Source organism: Pinus tabuliformis, chromosome 6 (assembly GCF_031772625.1).
Source record: "Pinus tabuliformis cultivar Carrire ecotype Pingquan chromosome 6, CPIR1, whole genome shotgun sequence".
Classification (NCBI taxonomy): Eukaryota; Viridiplantae; Streptophyta; class Pinopsida; order Pinales; family Pinaceae; genus Pinus; species Pinus tabuliformis.
This window is the reverse complement of record NC_142292.1, coordinates 1,868,615,298-1,868,627,852: the sequence shown is the minus strand read 5'-3', so window position 1 is coordinate 1,868,627,852 and position 12,555 is coordinate 1,868,615,298.

The following is a 12,555-nucleotide window of genomic DNA, read 5'->3' as shown; positions in this document are numbered from 1 at the left end:
GTCGTATGTTGCTCCAATAGAACTGCAAGCCCCCCAAAGCTCCCATAGCTCAATGTATGCAACATGCAGGACCCTTTTTCAAAGGTCTCTTGACGACTCCAAGTCATTCGGGAAAATCACAAATTTGATCTTTCCTCAGGGCTCTGTCCTGTACATCATCTCAGTGCGATGGAGCCTCCTTAATCATCGACTTACCATATCCCAAATAAGGCAGTATTTGATGTCTATCTGCTGGAGCAATTATCAAATACGTGATTCCTCAATAATCGAATCCCATCTCTGGTTGTCACAGAGAATCATAGTGGTATTCATCATGTGTACAAACAGCTCACTGAAGAGCTTCAGCAAATAGACTGCCTCACAGAAGGCCATACTATTAGCAATGTATTCTGCCTTGGTGGTGCTCAAAGTCACCGACTTCTGCTTCCTGCTCATCCAGGATATCGAGGTAGATTCCAAAGAGAAACAGCACTGACAAGTGCTCTAGTGATCCTCCATACTGCCTGCCCACTCATCATTCGAATAATCATGTGGTTTCATATTTCCGACAGTGTATCTCAATTCATGAGAGCTTGTGCCCTGAAGATATCTTAGAAGATTCTTGGCACCAATCTAGTGAGGCTCAACCAAATATGAGCTCACCATGCTAACTGCAACACAGATGTCTGGACGGAAGTTCATCAAAAACATCAACGCAAATGAGTTTATGAGACTCAGAGGCATTTCCCAAATCTGGTCCGACATCACTACCATATAACTTCTGAAAGTTGAGATCCTTGAAGTAGTCACAGGTTTGCAGTTTATGATTCCACATCCAGAATCCAACTCCCTCTTACTTCTGCAAGTGAGAGGGTTTGCACCTATTTGAAATAGGTTGTCTTCAGAGGGTGCTTGGTATGAGAGGTCTATCATCCACAACCTTCGGATGGTTTGGATTGGTTTCACTCCTAGTGAATCTCATCTTCATCAGACAGCTATCAATCCTCTCATAAAACACCCAAGGTGTTTTGCTTCAAGCCATAGAGGGCTTTCTTCCAACTGCATATGTGAGATTCTTGATTATCAATCTCAAACCCCTCGGGTTTTTCCACAACTGTGGACCTGCTACATGAGGGGAATGGTCCCCTTGAAATATTTCCCTTCGGTACATCTCAGACATGTACTTCATGCTCTTTTTGAATTCATGCTTCCCTGTCATCATCTAACTCACAAACCTTTGGTGCTATGTGTCAATGGACATGGTCCCCAATGGACTTCCTGTAACTTAATACATCCCTAAACTCAAAAGCATCTTTGAAAATTCTATTTTCAAACATGTACCTTTCCATCGACGAATGTCACCTTTGAACCTTTGACTTCCATTACTGGGGTTCCTTGCTTCCTTGAAGAGTCAGTGGTGTCTTTGATGACTTGCATCTCTGTCATTCAGACACTCCTTCGCATAAGGGCCGAACTTATCATCAAGACATCTACCTTTCCTTCCACCCTTAGATTCAAACTTCCCAGATCTTTTAGGTAAGCCATCAGAAACTTCCACTGCGTCATTCTTATAACATTCTCTGCTTCGACTCCACTCTAGGTGAATTATGAGGAACCCATTGATCCTTTTGTCTTGTCCAAACTATCTTTGGTGATTGCTCTTTCACTCTTGCTTGGGCATTGTCTTCACCTCAGCTCTGATACCATGTTAAGATTAGGTATGTTCTATGCTAGAGCAATTTATTTAAATTTTCACAGTTAGCAATCACATCAGCATTACGATAAACTGCAGATAGAACATAAATATAAAACGCAGAAGACAAGCCAAGACAAGAGGACATAAGATATGGCGCGAGCCAGGGACAAACCTGTTATGGGGAAAAATGCCTATGCAGGACGATCCTATCCACCTAAGGTGTGACAGTGCCTTAGCAACAAACAGAGACAGCTATTCTAGTATTCTTCCTTTATGGATTAAGAATGAAGAGAGATGGGTGGACTAACCGGTGTCTTCCGTTTGTCCCTCGATCCAGTTTCCCTTCTCTTGGAGAGTTCCCAACTACTTGCCTTCTCGCTCGCCCAGCTTCAAGAGGTTTCTGCAAGATCACAAGGAGAGAACACTACACAAGACATGGATTCATATTCATAACTAGTTCAGGATTAGAAATAAAGTAAACATACTAATGCAATCATACATAAAAGATACACCAGTATATAGGAGAAACCAAGATAGCTTTATTGATGAATAAAAAGGTCCAGGAAGAGATACAACCCAGAGGGCTCCAATCTAGCATCTCCTTCCCAGCAAATGGAATTCCTATCTTCACCCCCTTCAAAGCATTAAGCACCCAATGATTCCAATCTCAAACCAACAGCAATTCTTTGCAATAACAAAATTCCAGCCTCTAGATCTCATGGAGGAGAGATCCATATATAGATGTTTGGAGAGAGGATGAGTCAGCTTGAGATCTGACTAGTGTCCTCTCCCTCTGTCAGTTCTTGATTCCACTTGGAGGTTCTTGCTTCCACTTGGAGATTTGGAACCTCTTACTCATCACCAGTCGAATTCCCTGAGGCAAGTGTCATTTTGGAAGCTTCCTGGGTTTTGACACCTTGTGGAATGAACTTGCCACATGTCAACTCTCACTCAGCGCAGGTAGCCAGTGTTTCCTTTGACATTCAGCGCAGGTAGCTAGTGTTGGCTTTGACATTCAGCGCAGACAGCCAGTGGAGACACTGACATGATCCTGAATTGACTTGTTTTTTAGCAGCTTCTGGTGGAGAACTTCTGTGAATTGATGTGGTTTGTTAGCCTTGTTCCTCTAGGGGTAGGAACAACATGTTTAGGGACTTTGGATCCCTTAGATTATGGACATTTCATGCTCAATGCTGTAAGGCACAAAAATGTCTATAACAGTTGCCCCCTAAAGTATGAGGCCGTTTATCGGGTGAAATGCTTTATCAGGAGGATCCGAAGTTCATCCAATGCTGGGAGGAGACCTGTAATAAGATACAATACAATACATTATTTTTCATACTGCTTTCATGATCTAGCTGAGGCGGGCATTGCCATGTTCAGCTTTATAAATTCATTTTTCTGTACATAGAACAGACAATCGTTTGATGGTAGACTGATAATTTTGATGAAATTATCATCCTTTGGATAGGATGATTATCTGCTGCAATGATGTACATGTCAATGTCTTTATCTTTCCTGAATATATATCGTAGCCCGGATGGATGAAACTAGATCCGGGGTCTTCAAACTCGTTCGATCTTCACTCTAAGTACAAGTCGATCCATGTGAGAAATGTTCTGAAGTCGAACATGGAAAGACATCGCTTGATTACCGGTCAATGAGGTAAACCGTTAACAAGCGCGAGAGGAATCACCGATAATGATAATGGCCCTCAAGGTACTGTAGTACAATTCACGTGGTGTGAATAAAGGACTTGGCGTCGAACACCACGCAAAATCTTTCGGTCGAAGGTCATTGATGTATACCTGTCACCGGAAGTGAGAAACTTGCCATTGAGGCATGCAAGCTTCAAAGTACTGAAGGGGTTGTTCCTAGATCAACTTCTTGGATAATGAGCTGATGTCGACAAGAAGTGATCCATCAAAGGAGGGCCTTAATGAATCCCACATCAATGACACGGAACGGAGCTAATGATTTTGATGGAGGTGAAAACGATTTGTGACATATGATTCAGGGTGGTGGTCATGAAAGGATGAAGGATAATGTACGGCAGTGGATGGGACACGGTTGACTTTTCTGAACGACTTCTCTTGAACATATGGCGACACTGATGTGATGGATTGGTAGCATTACCCCAAATATGGATGGTATGGCGAGACCATGGATGTGACCGGTGAATGAAACAACCCAACCCGATTGTGGTACGGAGGAAAAGTGTCATGTTCAAGAGCGACTTGCTACCATCAAAGTTTTCTTGAGTTTCTCCCAATTTTTCCCCAGTCATTGCTGACCAATACCTCTTTATTTTTGTCAAGCTTGAGGAGGATAACATATGCTTGTTCTATAACCTGCCCTTTGGGCAAGCCCATCGCTATGTTTTAACGAGCTTAGCGATAGTGAAACTCGTTCTCGTCTAAAGACAAGTTTGTCGCTATTTAATGATTTTAACGAGTCTAACGACAAAGATAACTCGGTCCTTTTCATTTTTAGAGAGTCTGAAAAGGTACATAAAGTTAACTCCAAAAGTCCTTTTTCGTCATCTAATCCCTTAGGTCTGAAAAAGTATAAAACAATACATAAGGGATGAGTTTTCGATAGTTTTAACGAGCCGAATAAAACAAGCGCTCGATCTTTTTGTACAATAATCCCTCAGGTCCAAAAAGATTAAAATCTAGAGGAGGGATAGCACTTCCTGTCCCTTTAACGAGCTGGAAGGCCAAGGACTCGGCAATCTTTTCATATTTTACGAGTCAGTTGAAAAGAGCTTAAAGAAGACTCGTCTTTTGAGGAACGAGTGATAAACAGGGTTAGCAGCCGATTCCAGGTACAGGTTGGAATTTTCCAATCATCGCAGTGTCACAAGGATGGCTAAGTGAAATCACTCTTCGCAGCTGTTCCTCAAAATGGGTAAACAATCATATGGAGGTGAACGATCGGCCAAATGAAAAGTGGAGGTGACGGTGCAAACACGACCAAGGCTTTAATGGCTGATAAGGTTACATTCACAGTGGTTATTTACTGGGTAGTGGTTCATTTTTTAATGAGCTTAAACGCGGGTGGAAACATTTTCTCGATCTTATGTTTATTTTTTAACGAGCATGAACTATGTGCTAAAACTGCTCGGATCTTGTGTTTATTTTTTAACGAGCATGAACTGTGTGCTAAAACTGCTCGATTACCCAGTCATATGATAAGAATGTCTCATTAAGATTCTATTTTTTATGGAGCTTCATCTTATAAAGCTATGCCCCGCATCCTTTCGTTATGCAAGTTCGGAAATGACTAATCCTACGAGTTTAAAGGGTTAGAGGTCCTAAAAATTTAAAAAATAAATAGCCGCCCCTTGCTTGCACTCAAAAAGGTTTGCATGCCCCTAGGCATAAAGTACGATTTCAAAGTTACCTCTACTTTAGTTCGGCAAAACAATTGTTTTACCGAGAGAGGCCTACCTCTTTCAGGTTACCCAAAGATTGTCTCGTTAATCTTTCAAACAAAACACTTCTTCGGCAATGTCTACTGAAATAGACAAAGGTGAGCGACGATGCCCGCCAACTCACATAATTTTGACAAGAGAATCTTATTCTAGAACAACCACTCTTCCACTCACGGACGGGGTACGGACTAGTCATATTCTCCCGCGGAAACCTACCCTATACCCAAAGTTTTCCTGCCGAAGCAGAGCAGGACGCATGCCCCCTGGGTTCCAGTCATATCCTCCCGGATTACTCGCGCTCATCAGGAGGACGGACCGTGGGTTGAGACACTTCTTGCGTGAAGAGACCATTTAGGGATGGTATATGACTATTTGTGATGCGTGATCCGGGAAATGAAAGTTGGTCCATGAGCTTGACCACTCTTCCTTCATGCAGAAAACACATTACTCTAAAGAGTGAGGAGACGATGGCTCCCATGCAATATATATAGTCTCGTCCAAGGAGTAGGTTATAATCCAAGGGTCCTTGAACGACCATCACGTTCATTTGAACGGTCTTCCCTTTCAATGTTATGGGCACATTGGGGAGGATCCCTAAAGGTCGACTGGTTCCTTTATCAAAGCCTGATAGATTTCTCATTTCAGGCAAAAGCACTGGCGAACCAAGCGCTTTCCAAGCAATAGAGGAAAGGATACTCACAGATGCCCCCTCATCAATGATAGTGCCAACCATCACCATTCTGTATATTTGAACGATAATTCTGAATGGTATGCTTGCTGGCAACCGGGGTCTGCCTAGTTGGTTCCAGTCGAACGAGACAACTAGGTTGCTTGGTGGTGGGACCGAATAGACGGCCGGGTATGACTCTGACGAAGTTCCTTCCTGCAATAAAGGAATGGGCAAATTGCCCCCTTGTTCGTCGAAGTCTGTGTTGATGAAGAGAATTTGGACGGTGTCGTCTTTATTCTCCTCTGTGATGGTATCATTCGAAGATAGAGCCTCTGAAGGCAAAACCGGGTCAACTCTCGTCTCAACCTTTTGAATTTCGTCAGGCATGGATCCAGATGGTTCATCTTCAATGATAGGTGCTTCGGCTGACCACCTGGGTGGGCCAGCCGGGTTCTCAACTAGTGAAGGACTTGGCAGGAGTTTTTGATATCCAGGAGGAAGTTGCACTGGTAAAACCGGGAAATCTTCCAAAACTCTTTTAGCCTCGTCTAAGAAGGGACAGCGGTGGATGGCATGGTCGCCTTCACATAGTTTGCAGGGAAATCTAGCTTTCCCTCTCTGTCCTGTGGCTTCACTTTCACTAGTTGACGGTGAGCTGCCAACATGGTTATCAAAGGTTGACGCTATCGAATTGTGCAAACGGGGAGACCAGTCCCTTAGTATCCGAGGGATGCAGGGACAATCTCTGTGGAAGTGGTCTCCCTTGCATATGACACATGGAGATTTAGGCCTAGTCAGTGCTGTGTGTGGATTTTTGTCAGACGACACTAGTTTTCCCCCAGTCGCTTTTGGTTCCTTATTCTTCTTCTCTTTCTTCTTCTTTTCCTTCTTCTCCTTAGGAACTTGGTTTTTTGTTTTACCAGTTCCTTCAAGTGAAGAGGAAGGAGGAGAGGAAGAATTGGATGAAGTAGAAGGCTGGTGGGCAACTCTGGTCTGGTCTAACTATTGACTCGACTGTTCAGGAATAGTGGTGTTCTAAACGACATTGGTTGAAAAGAGCCAGACCGGCAGGCCAATTGTCAGTCCTGGAAGCGACAATGTGGCCATATGAGGCGCACCAACATCTCCCCAAGAGGAGAAGGGACTAGGATTTCCACCAAGGGGAATTCCTTGGTTGGTGTGCTCCATTTTCTCAACCTAAAGATCAACGCAGGAATAAAGGGTGATTGTTCCATTTAAAATAAATTTTAACGACGCTTTAGACACAACTTTCTTTTTCACTTTTAAAGAGTCGAGAAAAAGCTAAAGATGACTCTAGTTTCCTTCGATGTTTTAACGAGCCCGAAGTGAAAAATGCTCGGATGGACTTTTTCCGTTATAGAGTCTGAAAAAGGCCAAAAGGAACTGCTCTGGAGTTCTAGGCAGAGGGTGTGCCAAAATTTTCGCAAAACCGCAGAATACTTTTTAGGGTACGGGCGGTCGATCTTCCTGAATGTTGTGTTCAGTGCATTGCGATCAGTAGGGCGGCCGACACGGTTTCCTAAGGATAAAGGTTTTATGCCTATAGGGGTCTCCCAATATATACGCGACGGTACGTGGGAGCACAATCCGTACTGGCGCTATCGTCCCTCAGGAGGAATCACCCACCATCCACGAGATCGACAGTCACCAGGCTTTACGATGCCGGAACACGTCTCTAGCCTAGACCTCTATGTTGTGCGTTATGTTGCAAAGCGTTGTTAAGTTCATTCAATTTATTTTAGGTTGATCTTTTTAGAAGTTTGCCTTTCAAGGTTCACCACGAGATGTATGATACAATTCCTAAATGCAGTCTAAAGATGATAAGCAAGATTTATATCTTTTCAACTTTGAAAATCCTAGCTACTAAGGGAAAAGAAAGACACCATCTTTTCTCAAAGGGCAATCAGCACACTCTAATGCACTTTTCCTAAATCAAACATGCAAACTATCAAGATGAAAATGCACAATGTAGGTGTTTGTTTTCCGCTTTCTTAGTATTGATGCCTACAAAAGAAAGCTTTTTGTACAACTTTGAATTTGCTTTTAAATGACAAATACAAACAAGTTTACTTTTCCGAAATCAGAGAGCGTAGAAGAGATTACAACACTTAACGATTTCTGAAATGAACACTTGTTTCGACACTTAAAAGAGACAAACTCAAACCAATAAGCAAAAGCAAACGTATAATCAACTGTAAACAGCCAATGAACTCTCTCCTAAGATCACAATCAACAGATCTGAACCAAGGGCTACAGGATGATTATTTCACTCATGCAAGGGAAAACTGCGAATGACGCCACAAACACATAAAAACACTCACAGTCTTTTTGTACAAAAGGAGGCGGAATTTAAGCAGAGAAAAGGAGTTATCAGACTGGTACCTATGTTGGTTACAGGCTGCAAAAATCAGAGATCAAAACAAGGCAAAACAGAGCAGAGAACCCTAGCTGCACAAGGCCAAACTGGTTCAGCGCAACCTCAACACAGGGGTTTTGACATTTAGCGTAGGTAGCCTTCACGGGACCTGCGTTGAAATGCAGAACCTCTTCACAGCTGTCGCGCTGAAGGAGAAACGAGAGTTTCTCACTGGGTTCTGGGTCACAGATTGCTATTTAATCTACTGTTTTAGGCCAAATAAAAGCAACAAGCAAGGTACAACCAAAGGGATGCTTTGAGGGAGTACTAAGATCTATCACAAAGGATCATCAAATCATTTGTGAGTCCATTGTTCAGATCATAGAGAAGTCCAGTGATTGGATCAAAGCAGCTACTGTCTACTTTGCATCCGGGAATAGCAGATGCAGTTCGATTGTTGCTGTCAAGTCTATGACACAAACAATGATAGAAACACAAATAAAATGACTAAACAGATTTCCCCAGCGGAGTCACCAATTTGTTGTGGGGAAAAATGCCTATGCAGGACGATCCTATCCACCTAAGGTATGACAATGCCTTAGCAACAAACAAAGATAGCTATTCTAGTATTCTTCCTTTATGGATTAAGAATGAAGAGAGATGGGTGGACTAACCGGTGTCTTCCATTTGTCCCTCGATCCAGTTTCCCTTCTCTTGGAGAGTTCCCAGCTACTTGCCTTCTCGCTCGCCCAGCTTCAAGAGGTTTCTGCAAGATCACAAGGAGAGAACACTACACAAGACATGGATTCATATTCATAACTAGTTCAGGATTAGAAATAAAGTAAACATACTAATGCAATCATACATCAAAGATACACCAGTATATAGGAGAAACCAAGATAGCTTTATTGATGAATAAGAAGGTTCAGGAAGAGATACAACCCAGAGGGCTCCAATCCAGCATCTCCTTCCCAACAAATGGAATTCCTATCTTCACCCCCTTCAAAGCATTAAGCACCCAATGATTCCAATCTCAAACCAACAACAATTCTTTGCAATAACAAAATTCCAGCCTCTAGATCTCATGGAGGAGAGATCCATATATAGATGTTTGGAGAGAGGATGAGTCAGCTTGAGATCTGACTAGTGTCCTCTCCCTCTGTCTGTTCTTGATTCCACTTGGAGGTTCTTGCTTCCACTTGGAGATTTGGAACCTCTTACTCATCACCAGTTGAATTCCTTGAGGCAAGTGTCATTTTGGAAGCTTCCTGGGTTTTGACACCTTGTGGAATGAACTTGCCACATGTCAACTCTCGCTCAGTGCAGGTAGCTAGTGTTGCCTTTGACATTCAGCGCAGGTAGCTAGTGTTGGCTTTGACATTCAGCGCAGACAGCCAGTGGAGCCACTAACATGATCCTGAATTGACTTGTTTTTGAGCAGCTTCTGGTGGAGAACTTCTGTGAATTACTGTGGTTTGTTAGCCTTGTTCCTCTAGGGGTAGGAACAACATGTTTAGGGACTTTTGATCCCTTAGATTATGGACATTTCATGCTCAATGCTGTAAGGCACAAAAATTTCTATAACAAAACCCCACAATGTGTGGGGAAACCCTTTGGTCAAATCTTCTTTTATCTTCAAATTTTAGCAGAGAAGGAGAGAGAGAGAGAGAGCATTTACAACAGAAGTCAATACTTTGACTTATCTAGATCTAGCATAGATCATTTCGTATCATGATGAGATCAGTTGAAGATATTCTGCTTCAACTGATTCTCAAGGTGACTCCTTCACCTATCATCGTGTTGCATCTCGTCCATTTGCTACACCACTGCATGCTGCACTAATCATGATTATCATCATGTTACCCATGTCCATGATCTTATCCATCATCATGCTTCATGTTGCCCATGCTGCCCGTGATCTCATCATGCTTCATGCTGCCCATGCATCATCATGCTCCATGCTACCCATGCACAAATCAAGCTTCATGTTGCCCATGCATCATATCAAGCTTCATGCTGCCCATGCATCATATCAACACTGCTCAACGAATATATACCCATGATTGCCCAGCGTGACTGCCCAACGTATATACAGTCATGAAGTCCACCTGTGTATATATATTCATGAAGTCCCCTGCGTGTATATATATCCATGAATCCACCTGCGTATATATATTCATGAAGTCACCTGCGTGTATATATTCATGAATCCACCTGTGTATGTATATTCATGAAGTCACCTAGGTGTCCACCTGCGTATATATATACATGAAGTCCACCTGCGTATATATATTCATGAAGTCACCTGCGTGTATATATATATCCAAGAATCCACCTGCGTATATATATTCATGAAGACTACCTGCGTATATATATTCATGAAGTCACGTGCATGTATATATATCATGAATCCACCTACGTATATATATTCATGAAGTCACCTGCGTATATATATTCATGAAGTCACTTGCGTATATATATTCATGAAGTCCACCTGCGTATATATATTCATGAATTTGCTGCGTATGATTCCACGTACGTGTTGGGGACAGCGTATGAGTATTTTGGTTGCGTGTTGGGACAACGTATGAGAGCTCATAACTTTACACTGCGTGTTAGGTTTTCTGCTTTCTATCCTGCGGTTCCCCTAACCTTGACAACGGTTTCATTAACCTTACTGTGGCTCCATTCACCTCAAGACTTTGACTGCAGCTACCATGCGTTGACGGTGGCTACACCTTAGGACAGCAGGATTATGACTGCAGCTTGATAGTGTCCTTTTATTACTGCAACCACCATTTATGTTACAGCATGTAAGTGCCTCAAGAACAATGTTTGCCATGACTTGCGTATATATGTATCCATGATCTGCATTGGTAGGTTTTCTTGATCTGCATTGGTAGGTTTTCATGACAGCGTTGGTAGGGCATCATCTTTGGGCTAGCGTGTGATTCTCTTGGTGTCTCACTCCTTCTCCAAAAACCCAAGATGTGGAGAGGAGGAGATCACTCAAGAATTGTGTCCAAATGAGATTGAATCCTCTTTTATTTATACTAATGCGTAGATGATGAATAGACACGATGGTTGGGCTTCTAGAGCCTACATAAGAGCTGGTTGGCTTGATAATAATTACATAAACAAAATAAATTCATATCTCCATAAATACTTATCGGAATAGGATGATCTTTGGATCAATCCTATACCTCTCGACGAGAGGGATCCAATAAAAATATCAGCTGCCATAAATAAGCCGACCCACATGGAGTTTGGCCCTAGTTTCCAATTTAACAAAGATCCACTGACAAAGTCAAATTTGCATCCAATGTCTAGCGTTATAATCCTGCACTATTGTACCTTAAGTGAACAACGACCAGCTCATCATTCAAGGACACACTCCCAATGTGCATTTTATTCCATCTGGAAATGCTAATGACCAAAAAAAATCCAACCCCGACCTTCCCTTATTTGCTACACAGTCCCTCGGGAAATTCGGTCACCCCTTCCGTGCTGTCACACACCTTCAAAGTTCCATTGGCACCCCCATCTTAGGAAGTCCATCCCTTGGCAAGGTTTCCTTGAATCAAAAGGTCCAAAAACCAAGGCATATCCCTACCTCAAAATCACCATACTAGTCATAGAATGCTCATGGAAATCAATGGACATTATTGGGTACCAATTTCCCACAATGGCCTTGCTCCTGAAGTGCTTTACTAGCATACTATTGCCTGTTCAAATTCCTTTTGTTGCTACTGCTAATCCTTGCAGTCAGTTTCAACCACCTAATCCAGGCATGTTCATGCATTCTTATACCAAGCACATAATTTCCATTAGATTCAAAACAAATTGAAATAAATTTAACTCATACCTCATTGGTGGCTCGTCAATAAGGTACACTTGCAATTTTGTTTACTTCTTGTCACAAAAAGTCAAACTAGTTGTTTGGTAAAAACATCTTGTATAAACATACCACATTCGATTAGCACAAAACAAAACCATCATAATCAAAATCATAGATCACATGTAACCATCATAAACCATAATCATAAATCGCATGCATAATAAATCTAAAATAATATACATATACTTGTCCTTTAGTCGATCCTTATCTTCTACCTTTATCCATTCCGTCCACACACTAGATCAGTTGCCACACCCGGCAAGCACCTAGTGCCTTTGATTTTATTCAATCACGTACACATACACACAATGTACATCACATGCATACACCCACATATGACGTACAACACCACACAATGCATGCATCCACACTCGATGTACAACACAACACAATACATGTACTACACATAGTACAACACAACGAATATATATGTCATGATACCACAACTACACAATAGACATACATAGTACCACATGCTCGCAACACAACATGTACGAAA